The sequence below is a fragment of the Alligator sinensis genome, unplaced genomic scaffold (genome assembly GCF_000455745.1).
Source record: "Alligator sinensis unplaced genomic scaffold, ASM45574v1 scaffold899_1, whole genome shotgun sequence".
Lineage (NCBI taxonomy): Eukaryota > Metazoa > Chordata > Crocodylia > Alligatoridae > Alligator > Alligator sinensis.
In genome coordinates, this window is record NW_005842614.1 from 667199 (window position 1) to 679421 (window position 12223).

Here is a 12223-nt window from a genome sequence, read left to right on the forward strand (position 1 = left end):
AATGATATGGAACCACATAACTGGCTAGTAAAAGAGGTTTAAAATGTCAACAAATACAGTCTTCATTTCCTTCTTACATTTTCAAAGCTCTACAAGTCACTGGAGTGAGCCACTCACCTGTTTGAAGTTCACCCTCAAAAGACTTTTGCAAAATATTTGCTGAAACACAATAAGTCAAGAATTGGAGGGGATTAAAATTGTTTCTGTCCCTGTCCTCCTCCCCACACAACCTCTCTTTCTGATGAAGGTTTGTAGATGTCTTGAAGCCTCATTACAAAAGAGGTGGAAAAATCCCTAACTCCTCTATTATTGAAATGCCTCATTTGACAACTTGACTGCTTCAATTAGTGAACAAAGAACACTTCAATTAATCTACAGTCAGAAGCTGAAAGAAACAAAATGTAGTCCCCCACAATGCCAGCCTGCCACCTAGGCCACAGCTCAGTCCACTACAAAACTGTCCCACCACACCAGTGATCTTACCCGTGCCTGAGCTGCTCCTGAATCCAAGGACTATCAGGTTTGATGGAAACTCCATAGCGGTCAGCCGGCATCCATCAACTTATGTCTCCCATGAGTAGGGACCTACCAAATTCATGGTAGAAGTGGGCTGCACAGCAGCTCCTTTAATCTTGCAGGTCCTCCTCCCCCCCCCACCCCATTGCTGATTGGCAGAGGGGCCCCAGTGGCCCTGCTGTTTGTTGGTGACTGGCCGGGAGGCAAAAATGGCACCATATTTAAGAACACTGTTTTTGCCTCCCAGCTGATCAGGACCCCTCCACCAATCAGCAGGGGGGTGGGGAGCACGGGGGAACCTGCAAGATTAAAGGATCTGCCACACATCCCACTTCCGCTGTGAATTCAGTAGGTCCTTACCCATAAGCCTTCAATCAAACCCCTAAGGCAGCTTGTAAGAAAACTTCCTCACATGGTCAGCCCAAGTGCATGAGTTCTTGGCACCGCCCAAGAGAACCAGGATCTCCAGCAAGCCCCTTCTCACAGCCTTGCAATGCATTTCAAAACATACAACAATGGTGGGGTGTACTTATAAGCTCAACCACTACTTTCTTTCCATTATTAGAATTAATATACAGTGAACCCTTGATTGTTCAGAACACAGCAATCTGAAAATCTCATGTATCCACAATAGCATTGTGTTCCCAATGGATATTAAACACTCTGAAAGATCCACCAGTTACTCAAAGCTTCATTATCTCATTACTTTAAATTACCCCCTACATTGGTGATGTTATGCCATGAACTATAAGATGCCTTGATCTGTGTATATGGATAAAACAAGGGTGATGACCTTACACAGTAAAGATGCTGAATGGACTAAGAGCACTTACCTGCACCTTGGACAAAGAGCCCTTTACTACTTACTAGGTGGCATTTTCATCTACAGATTGCAAGCAATTTATACAGGAGGGTTAGGAGCATGCTTCTAATTGCATTGATGGGCAAATAGGCAGGAAGAAGTGAAATGACTTCACACAAACATACTGAAGCACTGAAAATAGAACCCAAAGCCCCTAAGTCAGCTAAAAGACTCCCACTGACTTCAGCCCAGCCTTGTAAGCGTTGGTACACTGTTCTCATATGAATTAATACTATCTTCAATGGGGTGAATCCTACATGAGCCATCTGGTCCCTCCCAATGGTGGAAATGCTGAATTTCTACCTGTGTATGGCTAAGGCCAGCATTGTGGGGGCTTCTTTGGAGCTCTCCTATGTTAAAGCTAGAGCGAGGCAGCTGTACCTACCACATAGTTCAAAGCATCCACCACAGTGCAAGTCACAGATCCATGCTTACCCCATTGAAATCAATGATCCCATGCAGAAAGCATGTCTAAACATGAGCTGGTTGGTGGAGTCAGACCCACTTTAACTATACTCTTCCACAACTGGCTTAATTTTTTAGATTCAAATAACCTCTACTTGTTGCAGGCATAACAAGCATGAGATCTGATCTACCATCAGTAGGGCTAGATAGAGGAAGGGAATATTATATATGCTATAGCTACTGCACTGTCACATTTCACAGCACATTGTCTTCCCATAGCATGGAAACTGGACAGATTTCTAAGATCTCTTGGAGTGCCATGAATACCATTATCCTATGTGCTGAAGACAGACATGTCTGGTTAAAAATCAGATTAATGCAAGGACAATATTTCCTTTTCTGTTTGATCTTGACCAAGCACTCTCTGCTTCTTTCCCAGTTCATAAAAATTGGAGAATGATCCATAGCCTTCTGTGTAAAATGGGTTAGAAACTGTAGGTGATCTTGCACTTTGAAGAAACATAAAAAGCAAGAAGAATATCTCCACTGCCCCTGTGATCTGTCTGGTAACACTGCTGTGACGACGCACTGCCCATTCACTTCTGCTCCATGCCAGAAATGAGACAGTGCTGCCATATTACAATAGCCCTGACCACATGTTAACAAACACATCCAGGACAGGGAGTTTGAGCTCCTGAGCAAGTTCATTTCACCATCTTGGCTTGTTCCTTAAGAAAGCTCCAGTTCCTGCAGAGAAGAGCTGAGCCTGCAGGGAAGAGAGTCCCACAGTGTTTGCAGAGAAAAGTTACTGGCCACGATCATCATGGAGCTGCAGGTGAACTTTAGCTATGCTAGATTCGGGCCACCGAGCCTCCTAGCCGGATGTCCCTCTATTAACCACAGCCATGCAGAGTTAACATTATTTAATTGAAAGGTGAGAGAAGCTGCTCTCCTATTTATGTCTGAGGGTTAAACCTGCCCCAGCCACACACTGAACACATTTTTTACAATCTGGCAGTGATCTTTGCCTATTAAGCATCTCTGGCTTCAGAGGAGCGATATTGATTTATTTCACTTTTATGGCTGGAGGTATTTATTCCTATTTGCTTCCTCGCTTCTTCATCCCAGTTAGGGGGAAAAAATTATGATGTTGGTGGAGCTGAGAGCTGATGACTCATGGCTTTCTGACTGAGAGAGAGCAGGCTGGGACAAGGGGGATGGAAACTAGCACTTCAGGTTATTCTGGGCGTTGTTATGGCTTTTATTTTCAGGCTGCAAATTAGTAACATTTGTGGCTGGAGGAAAAATGGCATGAAAGGGAATTTTCCCACTGCATTTGTATGCACACCACATTTGTGTCCAAATGCCATGTGTGAGGCTGAGAAAGTCGCTATGAGAAAATGCCTGAAGAGTTTGAGGCTACTTGAAAAGGGAGAAACTGAGTGGGAGAGGTGATATGGGGAGCGGGTATCCAAAGTTTGGGGAACTCGAGATCGGTATGCCTGGGCTTTGGGTATGCAAAGAGAAAGGAGTAAGGGCTGGAGAGTATAGCACTGGGAAATGATTTGTCCAGGAAATAAAATTCCTGCCAAAATCAGTGACTAGATATCATACTGGAGCTTTTAATGCCCAGATACATTTAGAGACAAAGCTGACTATGCTGCCATTAGTTTCAGAGGTCATCTCTGCTCTTTTTCTCCTCTCCCTTTCCTGTCCTGATTATGCCCATTGCTATATACACCATCACATTAGATGATTTAAACTGGGCCATCAGAGGCAAGCACTTGACATGAGAGGTGCGCCCAGCAGAGGAAACCCAAGCCTCTTGGCTTGATTCTCATCTCATTACAGTCATCTTACCGTAGCCAGTGGAACTGACACTGAATAGCTTGAAGTCAGAATCAAGTCCTATGAGTTTAATTCTCCATTTAAACTGGGCCTCCACCAGCCTAAGTGCTCTGAAGTCAATGGGCCAGTTTCAATTTCTGCAGAAAAGTGATTTCAATGGAGCTCGATCAATTTACATCAGCCGAGGACCTGGCCTCGTATGTCTTCCTGTGGAAGGAAGGTCAAAATGTTTCCAATATCTAAAAGCAAGTCTGCAAGAGACAGCAAATCTATACTACGCCCAAGAGACGAGAGTGGATCAAAATCCCAGATCTCTACCCACAACACCAGGGGATTAAAACTTTTTGTCACGGCACTAGTTCTAATTTGTCACACTGTTTCAGTTTCACCCCTTTCCCCAACTAGTTCTGGGAAGGGTACTGGTTTTGTTAGTATTCATACAATTACATTTTAATAGATATACCAAAAACACCTACAGCCCCGGACTGACACTTTTTAATAATGCACTGTGTAAATTCCAATAAATAAATGACAGCAGCATAACAAGAGCTGGCTCCCTCAGCAGACAGGAGAGGTCTAACAATTGGCCTCCCTTCTTCTCCAGCTTTCAAAACAATTCAAGTCAGCCTGTATATTTAAAGGCCAGACGGACCACTCCTCACCCCATAAACAAACAAACCCATAAACAAACCAAAAAATGTGGCTCTGACCTCTGAAAGTGCAGGATGAAATTTCAGGGAAAGCATCATCTCCTGTCACTGAAATTTACAGCACCTGCATTTTCACTTGGAGCCAGACTTTACCTTTGATCCTGAAGTACGAGGAAGTGAACTGTGTTCCTCCCCAGCAGCGGCTGCATGTGAAACGATCCTCCTGTGTTATTTATATGGCAGTTTGCATACTCCCACATAAAACATCTGGAGACCTTTAAGGGGCACTAGGCACATCTACATGAGGAGCTTTAGTGTGCATTAGATTAATCTAATGGGATACAAAGTGTCACTGTCTACACATGTGCAGGATTTACTGCACAGTAAGTTAGGCTAATGCGCTATTTCCTCGTACCAGGAAATACAGGTACTAGATTAACAGTGGATTTGCTATGGTGCAGTAGGGCATGTGTAGATGCTGACTGAGAGCAATTTGCTCCCAGTCAGCCCAGGCAACAGGGAGCCCATTGCCACCTGGCTAAGCCCTACTGTGGGGTGGGGGGTGGGAGGGCTGGCTGCAGGGGCAGCTTTCTCCCTGCCATATGGGGATTGGGACCTGTCCCGATCTCCACATGGGCCAGGAGAGCTGTCCCGGCAGCCAGGACTGCTGCGTCCCAGCCACGTGGAAAGCAGGTCAGGGTGAGGTTCAGGGATCTCCACACGGCTGGCAGGAAGCACCCCTGCCAAGCAGGGATGGCTCTCTCAGCCACATGGAGATCAGGACCAGCCCTCATGCTCCCTGCCAGCCCCCAGGGCTGGCACCTGGTGGAACCTAGAGCTCCCCCTGATTTCTGCAGGGGGGCAGAGCTGGGCAGGAGTAGCCCTGGACTGGGCTGCTCCTGTCAGACACAATTTGCTTCCAATGGGGGCACCCATGTAGACGTACACCCCAGAGTGCATTAATGAACCAGAATTTTCTGTGAAGAAATTTCAGGCATATTAATTGCACATGTAGAGGCGCCCACTGTGTACATATAAGGGATCAAATCCAAAACTCCCATGAACTTCAGCAAGGCAAGAAATTCACCCATGATGATTACTTCCTGTTTCTGGGACAAATCCATAGGTCTGTATTTTCTTTGTACCTGGTCTTAGTCAAGGCAAAAAAATCACATTAGCCTCATTGGCCTGGTAAGAATAGAACAACCTCCCTGCTGTTTGATCCCTTACTGCATATACAAACTGTACCAAGCAGAACTGGGCTCTGCTGGGAGTTTGCTCACCAGCTGATAAACCTCCCAGGAGTTCACTCTCCCTAGGGCGCCATGAAAACATGGCTATCTTAACTTGTCTCATGGGTGCAGCTGAGGAGTAACCCCCTTTTCAACTGTGCATGCCTAGCCCTAAAGTGTCCTGCATGTTGTCTTTGGAAGGTTTTTAATTTTCCAGAAAAATTACTCACCAAAGGATATCAGAATGGGTCAGTATTCAAGCTTGGGCTTCTGTCAGTGAGAGGTTAAAATAGTGACAGGGATGGGTGAGTATTCAGGAGCCGTAGGATCAGTTCTCAGCTCTGCTGGACATTTCATGCAAATTCCTTTGCGTCAGTAAAATTGGAAATAATAAAATGTCCTTCCTCCCACTCTGTGTCAGCCTTGTGTACTTAGACTGTAAGGTATACACAGTCAAATGCACCGGCCTGGGCAAAATAAAATACAATAACAACAGTTTTTTATGTTTCCAGCTCCTGCCTTCCCCCACACTGCTGCTAACACACCTAGTTTCTGACCTGCAAACATGAGCCTCAACTTGTTAATCCAGTCTTTGGACCACTTTATAGCTCTGCCAGAATATATCATTCCTGACCTCTGCACCTTGATGCTCCACGCTGGAGTCACTGCACTTTTGCTAATTCATTTCAGGCCTATAGCACCTCTATACTTCACTGCTGGGCTTTCTTCTGTAAGACCTGTCCCATCAGAACAGATTAATGGGCCATCTAGTCTAGTCCAACAGCCCAGATGCTGGCCGACTCCAAATTCATATGATAATGATGATGAATCACCAGAAACCAACTGGCCAATTGTGCTGTCATATTGTCATGGGAGGGTAATGTAATTTCTTCCTAATCCAGTCCATTGGGTATCATAAACCCTGATACATGTTACCCCAACTTATAAAACTGCAGATAATGTTTATATGCATCAAGTCCCATTTATAATTCTAACAAAATTACAATATCCTGCAGCAGCTGTTAGTTCCACTGGTTAATTATACCTTGTGTCAAGAAGTGGTTCCTTTTATTCTTTCTAAATATTTTGACCTTTAGCTCAATCAATTTCCCCTATTTTTGTATTAAAGAGAATTTGGCTGGCTTTTCCTTTACCATGTGCCATTGTATAGACCTCTGTCAGCTCATCACCTTCTCATTTCCTTTGTAAATTATTTCTAGGCCAAGATTTTGGAAAGTACCTGAAGATTTTGGGTGCTCAACTAGAGACACAAGAGCGAAGATGCTCCAAACAGTCTGGAGAGTCTCAAATTGGGTAATCAAGAAATGCAGCATCCATAATCAGCAAGCACTTTTCAACTCTTCTGCAGAAACCTCTAACTCTCACTCTCTCTTGTACATGCGTGGCGCACTCACACATGCACTTCTTGCCCCTTAACATTTTTTATGGGTCTTCCTGTATCTTTTCTGTATCTCTTTAGTCCTTTTGAGAACAGGTTGCCCAAAGCAGAAGCAATACTTGGTTTGATGTGGTGCCACTGATGAATATAACATTAAAACATTTTCCCAGCATGATTCTGTAGCACTTTTTTAATAGTTTTATGTTTCAGCTAACTTTTTAGCTGGTACTGAAGACTCAACAGATACCTTCAGCAAACTGCATGCTGCTTACTCCTAGATTCCATTCCTCATAGCTCTCGTAATTCAGAATCCATCAACCTGCACAAACATTTTAAATTGTTCTTCCCAGTGTCCATGACTGTCCTTGTCCATGCTGAATTCCATCTGCTGTTGTGTTACCCAATATTCTCTATGGTTGGTAGGTTCCCCAGCTGTTTAAGCACATCAGTCCTGATCAGAGAAGCCTGCTATTCCACTATTGGGCCTTCATAAGACTCCACCAATGCACTTGAATCCTCTTCTCTTATGCCACTGCCCTTTCAGTGTTTGCCCCACCAACACCTCTGCAAATGGACAACAGTCTTAGTCTGTAAGGACCCTGCTATTCAAGTATGGTACCATCTTATATCTCTATCACTGTATCTTCATCCTGACCTTTGGTACACCCCTGCTATCCCCGTCCAGGAGTCATCTCCCAGAACTCTGCCCACACAATCTGATATTGATCCTGCTACTTCAATCTTGGGTCTCCATACATTTCTGTCAATGGACATAAAATCTGACCTGCACCATCTTTACCATACCCATTGTGGCAGCTATCCCAGCTATATCCAAGTATTCAAGATCTCTCATCTTTTACCTTATGTTGTTCTAATACACTCTGTTAATGGCAATAGTCAGGTATAGCAATTTATCCTGGGTCTGTAGGGGTTTGGGGTTAGAGTTCCTTAGAGGTGAAACTCATGTCTGGTCAACACTATACAGTTTTGCCAGCATACATCATACGCCCTTGCAAGCATAGCTGTGTCTCCCACTTCCCCCCTCCCCCCTGCATCTGGATACAGGTGTATTAACAGAAGAGGACTTCTGCTGGTATGGCTAATATAATGCCAGGAAGTGATGTTATTATCAGGGAAACCTCTTTTGCTGCCATATACCATGTATCTACTAGGGTGCTCTGTCACTACAGCTATGACTCTCCAGCTACGGCAGCACCAGCCTCGGAATATGGGCCACCCAAGTTCATTTCACACATGACAAAGGTCACATCGGGAATCCATTTGAGATAACACAGGCAAGTGGTCCTGCTCCCCACAGTCACAGGAGAAGTGAAGGGAGAACACTCCTCTCCTCTGAAAAGAAACAAAGAAATGAAATAGCAGTGAAATAGCCCTGTGTAGAGCAGTGAGTGGCAGAGGCAAAGCTGCAGGAGAAAGGGCAGAGTGTGGATGGAATAGATGATATGGACCCATCTACTCTCGGAGTCAAACTGTTGAAGACTCAGGTGGACCCCAAAAACAATAGCTTAAGCTAGGCTCCTTTTCTCTGGAGGTACAATCAAAAGCTAAAACCTCTCTGGATTCCTGGGCAGAGAAAGGAGCCCCACTGCTGAAAAGTATCTATATCCTTGGAGCAGCAGAAGCAGTTTGTCCCCGGTTCTCAGAGATGAGGGGCTGGATCAGCCCTTGGGTCCCATCAAAGGTCAGACCTAGCCCAGAGAGTGCAGACTTCCAGGTTCCGCCTAACACAGGCTGCATGTAGCAGACTCCTCCCAATCTAACAGGAGACTAAATGTCCATTAATTAAACATATAAATAAATATATGCGCCAGCAGGAAAGTGAGCTGGTGGCAGGCTGCCCAGAAGCCTCTTCTGAAAACAGCCTGTTCACGCTTCATTAGCATCTTCTCTCTGCAAACCTGCTAACGCAGCCTCTCAGTATGGATATACACACGTACACATGCACATATACTAAACCTCCTGTTTGGAGGTGATATATCCCCCTACATGGGCTTCCACTCCCTTAAGGAATCAGTATGTCTGCCTCAGCTTCTCCTCACACACTTAATAAACTCAGGGAGCTGCCTGGTTTGAAACTCATCATGTTGTCAGGATGTCAAGCACTGTGATATGTTGTTAGACTTCTCCACCCCTTCTGTGTCTGCCTCCCCCCAGTCCCCTTGTTAGAAGCTCCTTCTCCAAGCCAAGAGTGGGTTTTTAATCATTTAAATGTTTTCTTAACATTGACATCAAACTATTGCCATTTGCGGGAGGGAGGAACTAACGCAGCATCAGACAACTCTTTCTAGAGCTAGCTGGAGTCACAGGGGTGCTTCCTGTGTGCTCACTTGTGACAGCTCTTCAAAGCCTCCCGCAGTGGAAAGGAATATGGGCTTTCATGGAGGGGCTAGCTAAAGGTGGAGGGAAGAGCCTTTGCAAATGGTAAAACCAGCTCCCTTTGGAAATGAGCTAGTGCACAGAGACCAGCTACAGGTTCTTCCTGCTGACCCTTCCTGCCCAGGGCCCTTGACCTGACAAAAGAATAACTAACTCTCTGCCTTCTCTACCAATGCTAACTGGGTTAGAAAAGTAATGAATAGCAGCCTTGGTCCTGAAGGGAATCTATGTTAGTTCTTGGCCCATCCCACTGAGTTGAAAAAGTTTTACAGGAAAGTAAAACAAAACATTTCCCTTGCACCCACTCAGCCCACCACTATGAAAGTGGGGAAAGGAATACTGCCTCCTTCTGAAGCCATAGAAGGAATTAGAGACAGAGCCCGTGGAACTAGAGACCTCCTGGACTAGAGAACTCATGAAGCTCAAGGCAAAATTCACCCTTACTGTAGCATCAGACTCAAGAATCAGGATTTTTTAAATGAACAAAACTCCTCAGTAATGATAAATCTGCATAAATCCACAGACTTCATGGCATTAAAATATCTCTCAAGAGGCAGTGTGGGGCAATGGGAAGGGCACTGATCGAGGCCTCAGGAGAGCAGTGTTCTATGCCTGGATTGCTGTGTGACCGTGGACAAGTTCCCTGCTCTCTGCAGAGGCTGCAAGCTCTCTAGAGGATGGAGCTGTTTTTCCTGTGTGCCTGTACAGAATGCAGCACAATGGGGCTCTGATCTGTTGGGGCTGCTAAGTGCTACCATTATATAAATAATCATAATTAGCTCCTCTAAATGAGCATTTTAATCTTCTAATAAACATCCTAATAAAGCAGAAATGAGATTTAATTCACTTTTATTGTCACAACCAACATATTGCAAGATCTTAATTGGACTGAAAACAGTTTCCAATGATATTATGCCACTTAACTGATACGTTAACATGGTCCCAACTGAGATGGAAGTGCCACTCCTGGGAAAAGCTAAATCAGGGTAAGAAGCACCCACTAAATGCACTAAATTCTGTAACCCACCCTCCTCACCAGCATCCATGGCTTCTTAGACTGGTCAGCATAGCTCCTCTTAGCTAGATGCCCCCAGGTGACCAGGAATTTAAAACTATCTGACTTTATATCAGGACTGCTAAATAGCACAGAAATCAACATAGCTGACACCCATTCCCACACATCTCCCTTGCATTCTCCTCTGCTGGTTTGTGCCAAGCAAGGAGTTCCCTAGTGGGGAACCAAATACTTATCACAGGCTCCTGGGCTCTGCCGTGGGGCAGTACAACAAGGCTCTGACCTTTAAATGGACTTGTGTCAAAGCCAGGGGTGAGCCTACTGTGCAGATGATGACGTCGCTGGAAAGGTGTGGTGTGGGATCCGATTTTCAACTTCTGATACCTTCAAATGAGTTTCTATTGGATCAACTGAGGCCACCTTTCAGTCATGGTTATTTCCATGCAGGAGTTCAGTCAGTTCAGCTTTCTACCCTTCTCTTGTTCCAGTTCTACAATTGCTTGAAATATGGTACAGGAAGAGCATTTTTTCACTCTCCACTCAAAAACCACAAACCTGTTTTTACCCATATTAAAAATACATGGGAGAAAGATCCTGAACTATATCACACTAGAAACAAAATGTTTCTAAAAGTTACGGGCATCTGAAAACAAGGGCTAAGAATGGAAAATATCATTCAACCTTAATTCTAGTGATTGCTGCCATCACCTTAAGAGAGCACCAAGGTGGTCTAAACATGGGTAAATAGATGGTTAGACAAGTAGAAAAAAACTTGGTATTCTAAGCACGTGGCCTTGGTCTGTCTACACTTGCCAACAGCAGTTGTTCAAAGCCTGTGGGTTTAAGTCAACCTTCTGTACTTATGATGTGGATAAATGTAGTTCCCTGCTATTTATTACATAAGGGTTGGAAGCATCTTTCAGATGAGACCTTAAAAACAACCACCTTTCTACACTTCAAGACATTTGAGAATCACAGACAGTGTAAACTGTTCCAGTATCATGGCCAATGTTATACTTTTTCCAGTCCCTGTGCAAGGTCACACAACAGGTTTGTTATGGAGTCTAGAATAGAAGCAGGCATCTGGACTCCCAATGTAATGTCCCCACCACTAAACCACATCCTTTTCAAAGTCAGGAGATTCAGGTTCCCTTCAGATGGACAATGCTCTCTCTCTGCCAGCAATTCAATGATACAGAGAGAACTGGGGTGTATAAACCATGCATGTGTGCCAGGAAGCTTTGGCTCTGATCTCTAGTTCTGTGATACATTTTCATCTATTATTGCATAACTACATCTTCCTTTGCCCAAAGGTAACCAAACCAAAGGCAAAAAAAAAAAAAAAAAAGGAGACAAGGCAAGAAACAAGTGATATCGTAAAGCCCTGCAGGGAGATTCCCAACTGGCAACCCAAGGCAGCAGAGCAGCCCCACACATAGATAGAAAGCCACACACCCTCAGCTTTATCACCACCTGCAGGAAGCACCCATTTACCAATGCAAAGGGCCTGAAACTTCATTCATAACTTCCCTGAAGACAGTGGAGGGAATAACGTAAGTGAGAACTGGTGTAAGTAAGAAGGGAATCCCACCCACCGTGTGTGCTTCCTAACAGTGTCAGACATTTACATAGAGCCTTTCATCTAAACAGCCAAAGTGCTAGGAAAACTTCCCAGCAAAGCCATTTATACCTGGACAAGGATTGCTGAAACAAAGCTATAGCTGGGGGCTAGAGAAAAGGCAATGGCCTTTGATTAGCAGACAGCAGCAGTAGTTTTCAGAGAATACAAATACTTCTATCTTCTTGAAACCAAGAGAGCCAGGCAGGCAGACTCCCCAGCAGATTCCTCTTATGACACCTGCTCTTGGAAGAAGTCCCACTGGGCTTTTGACTACTCTA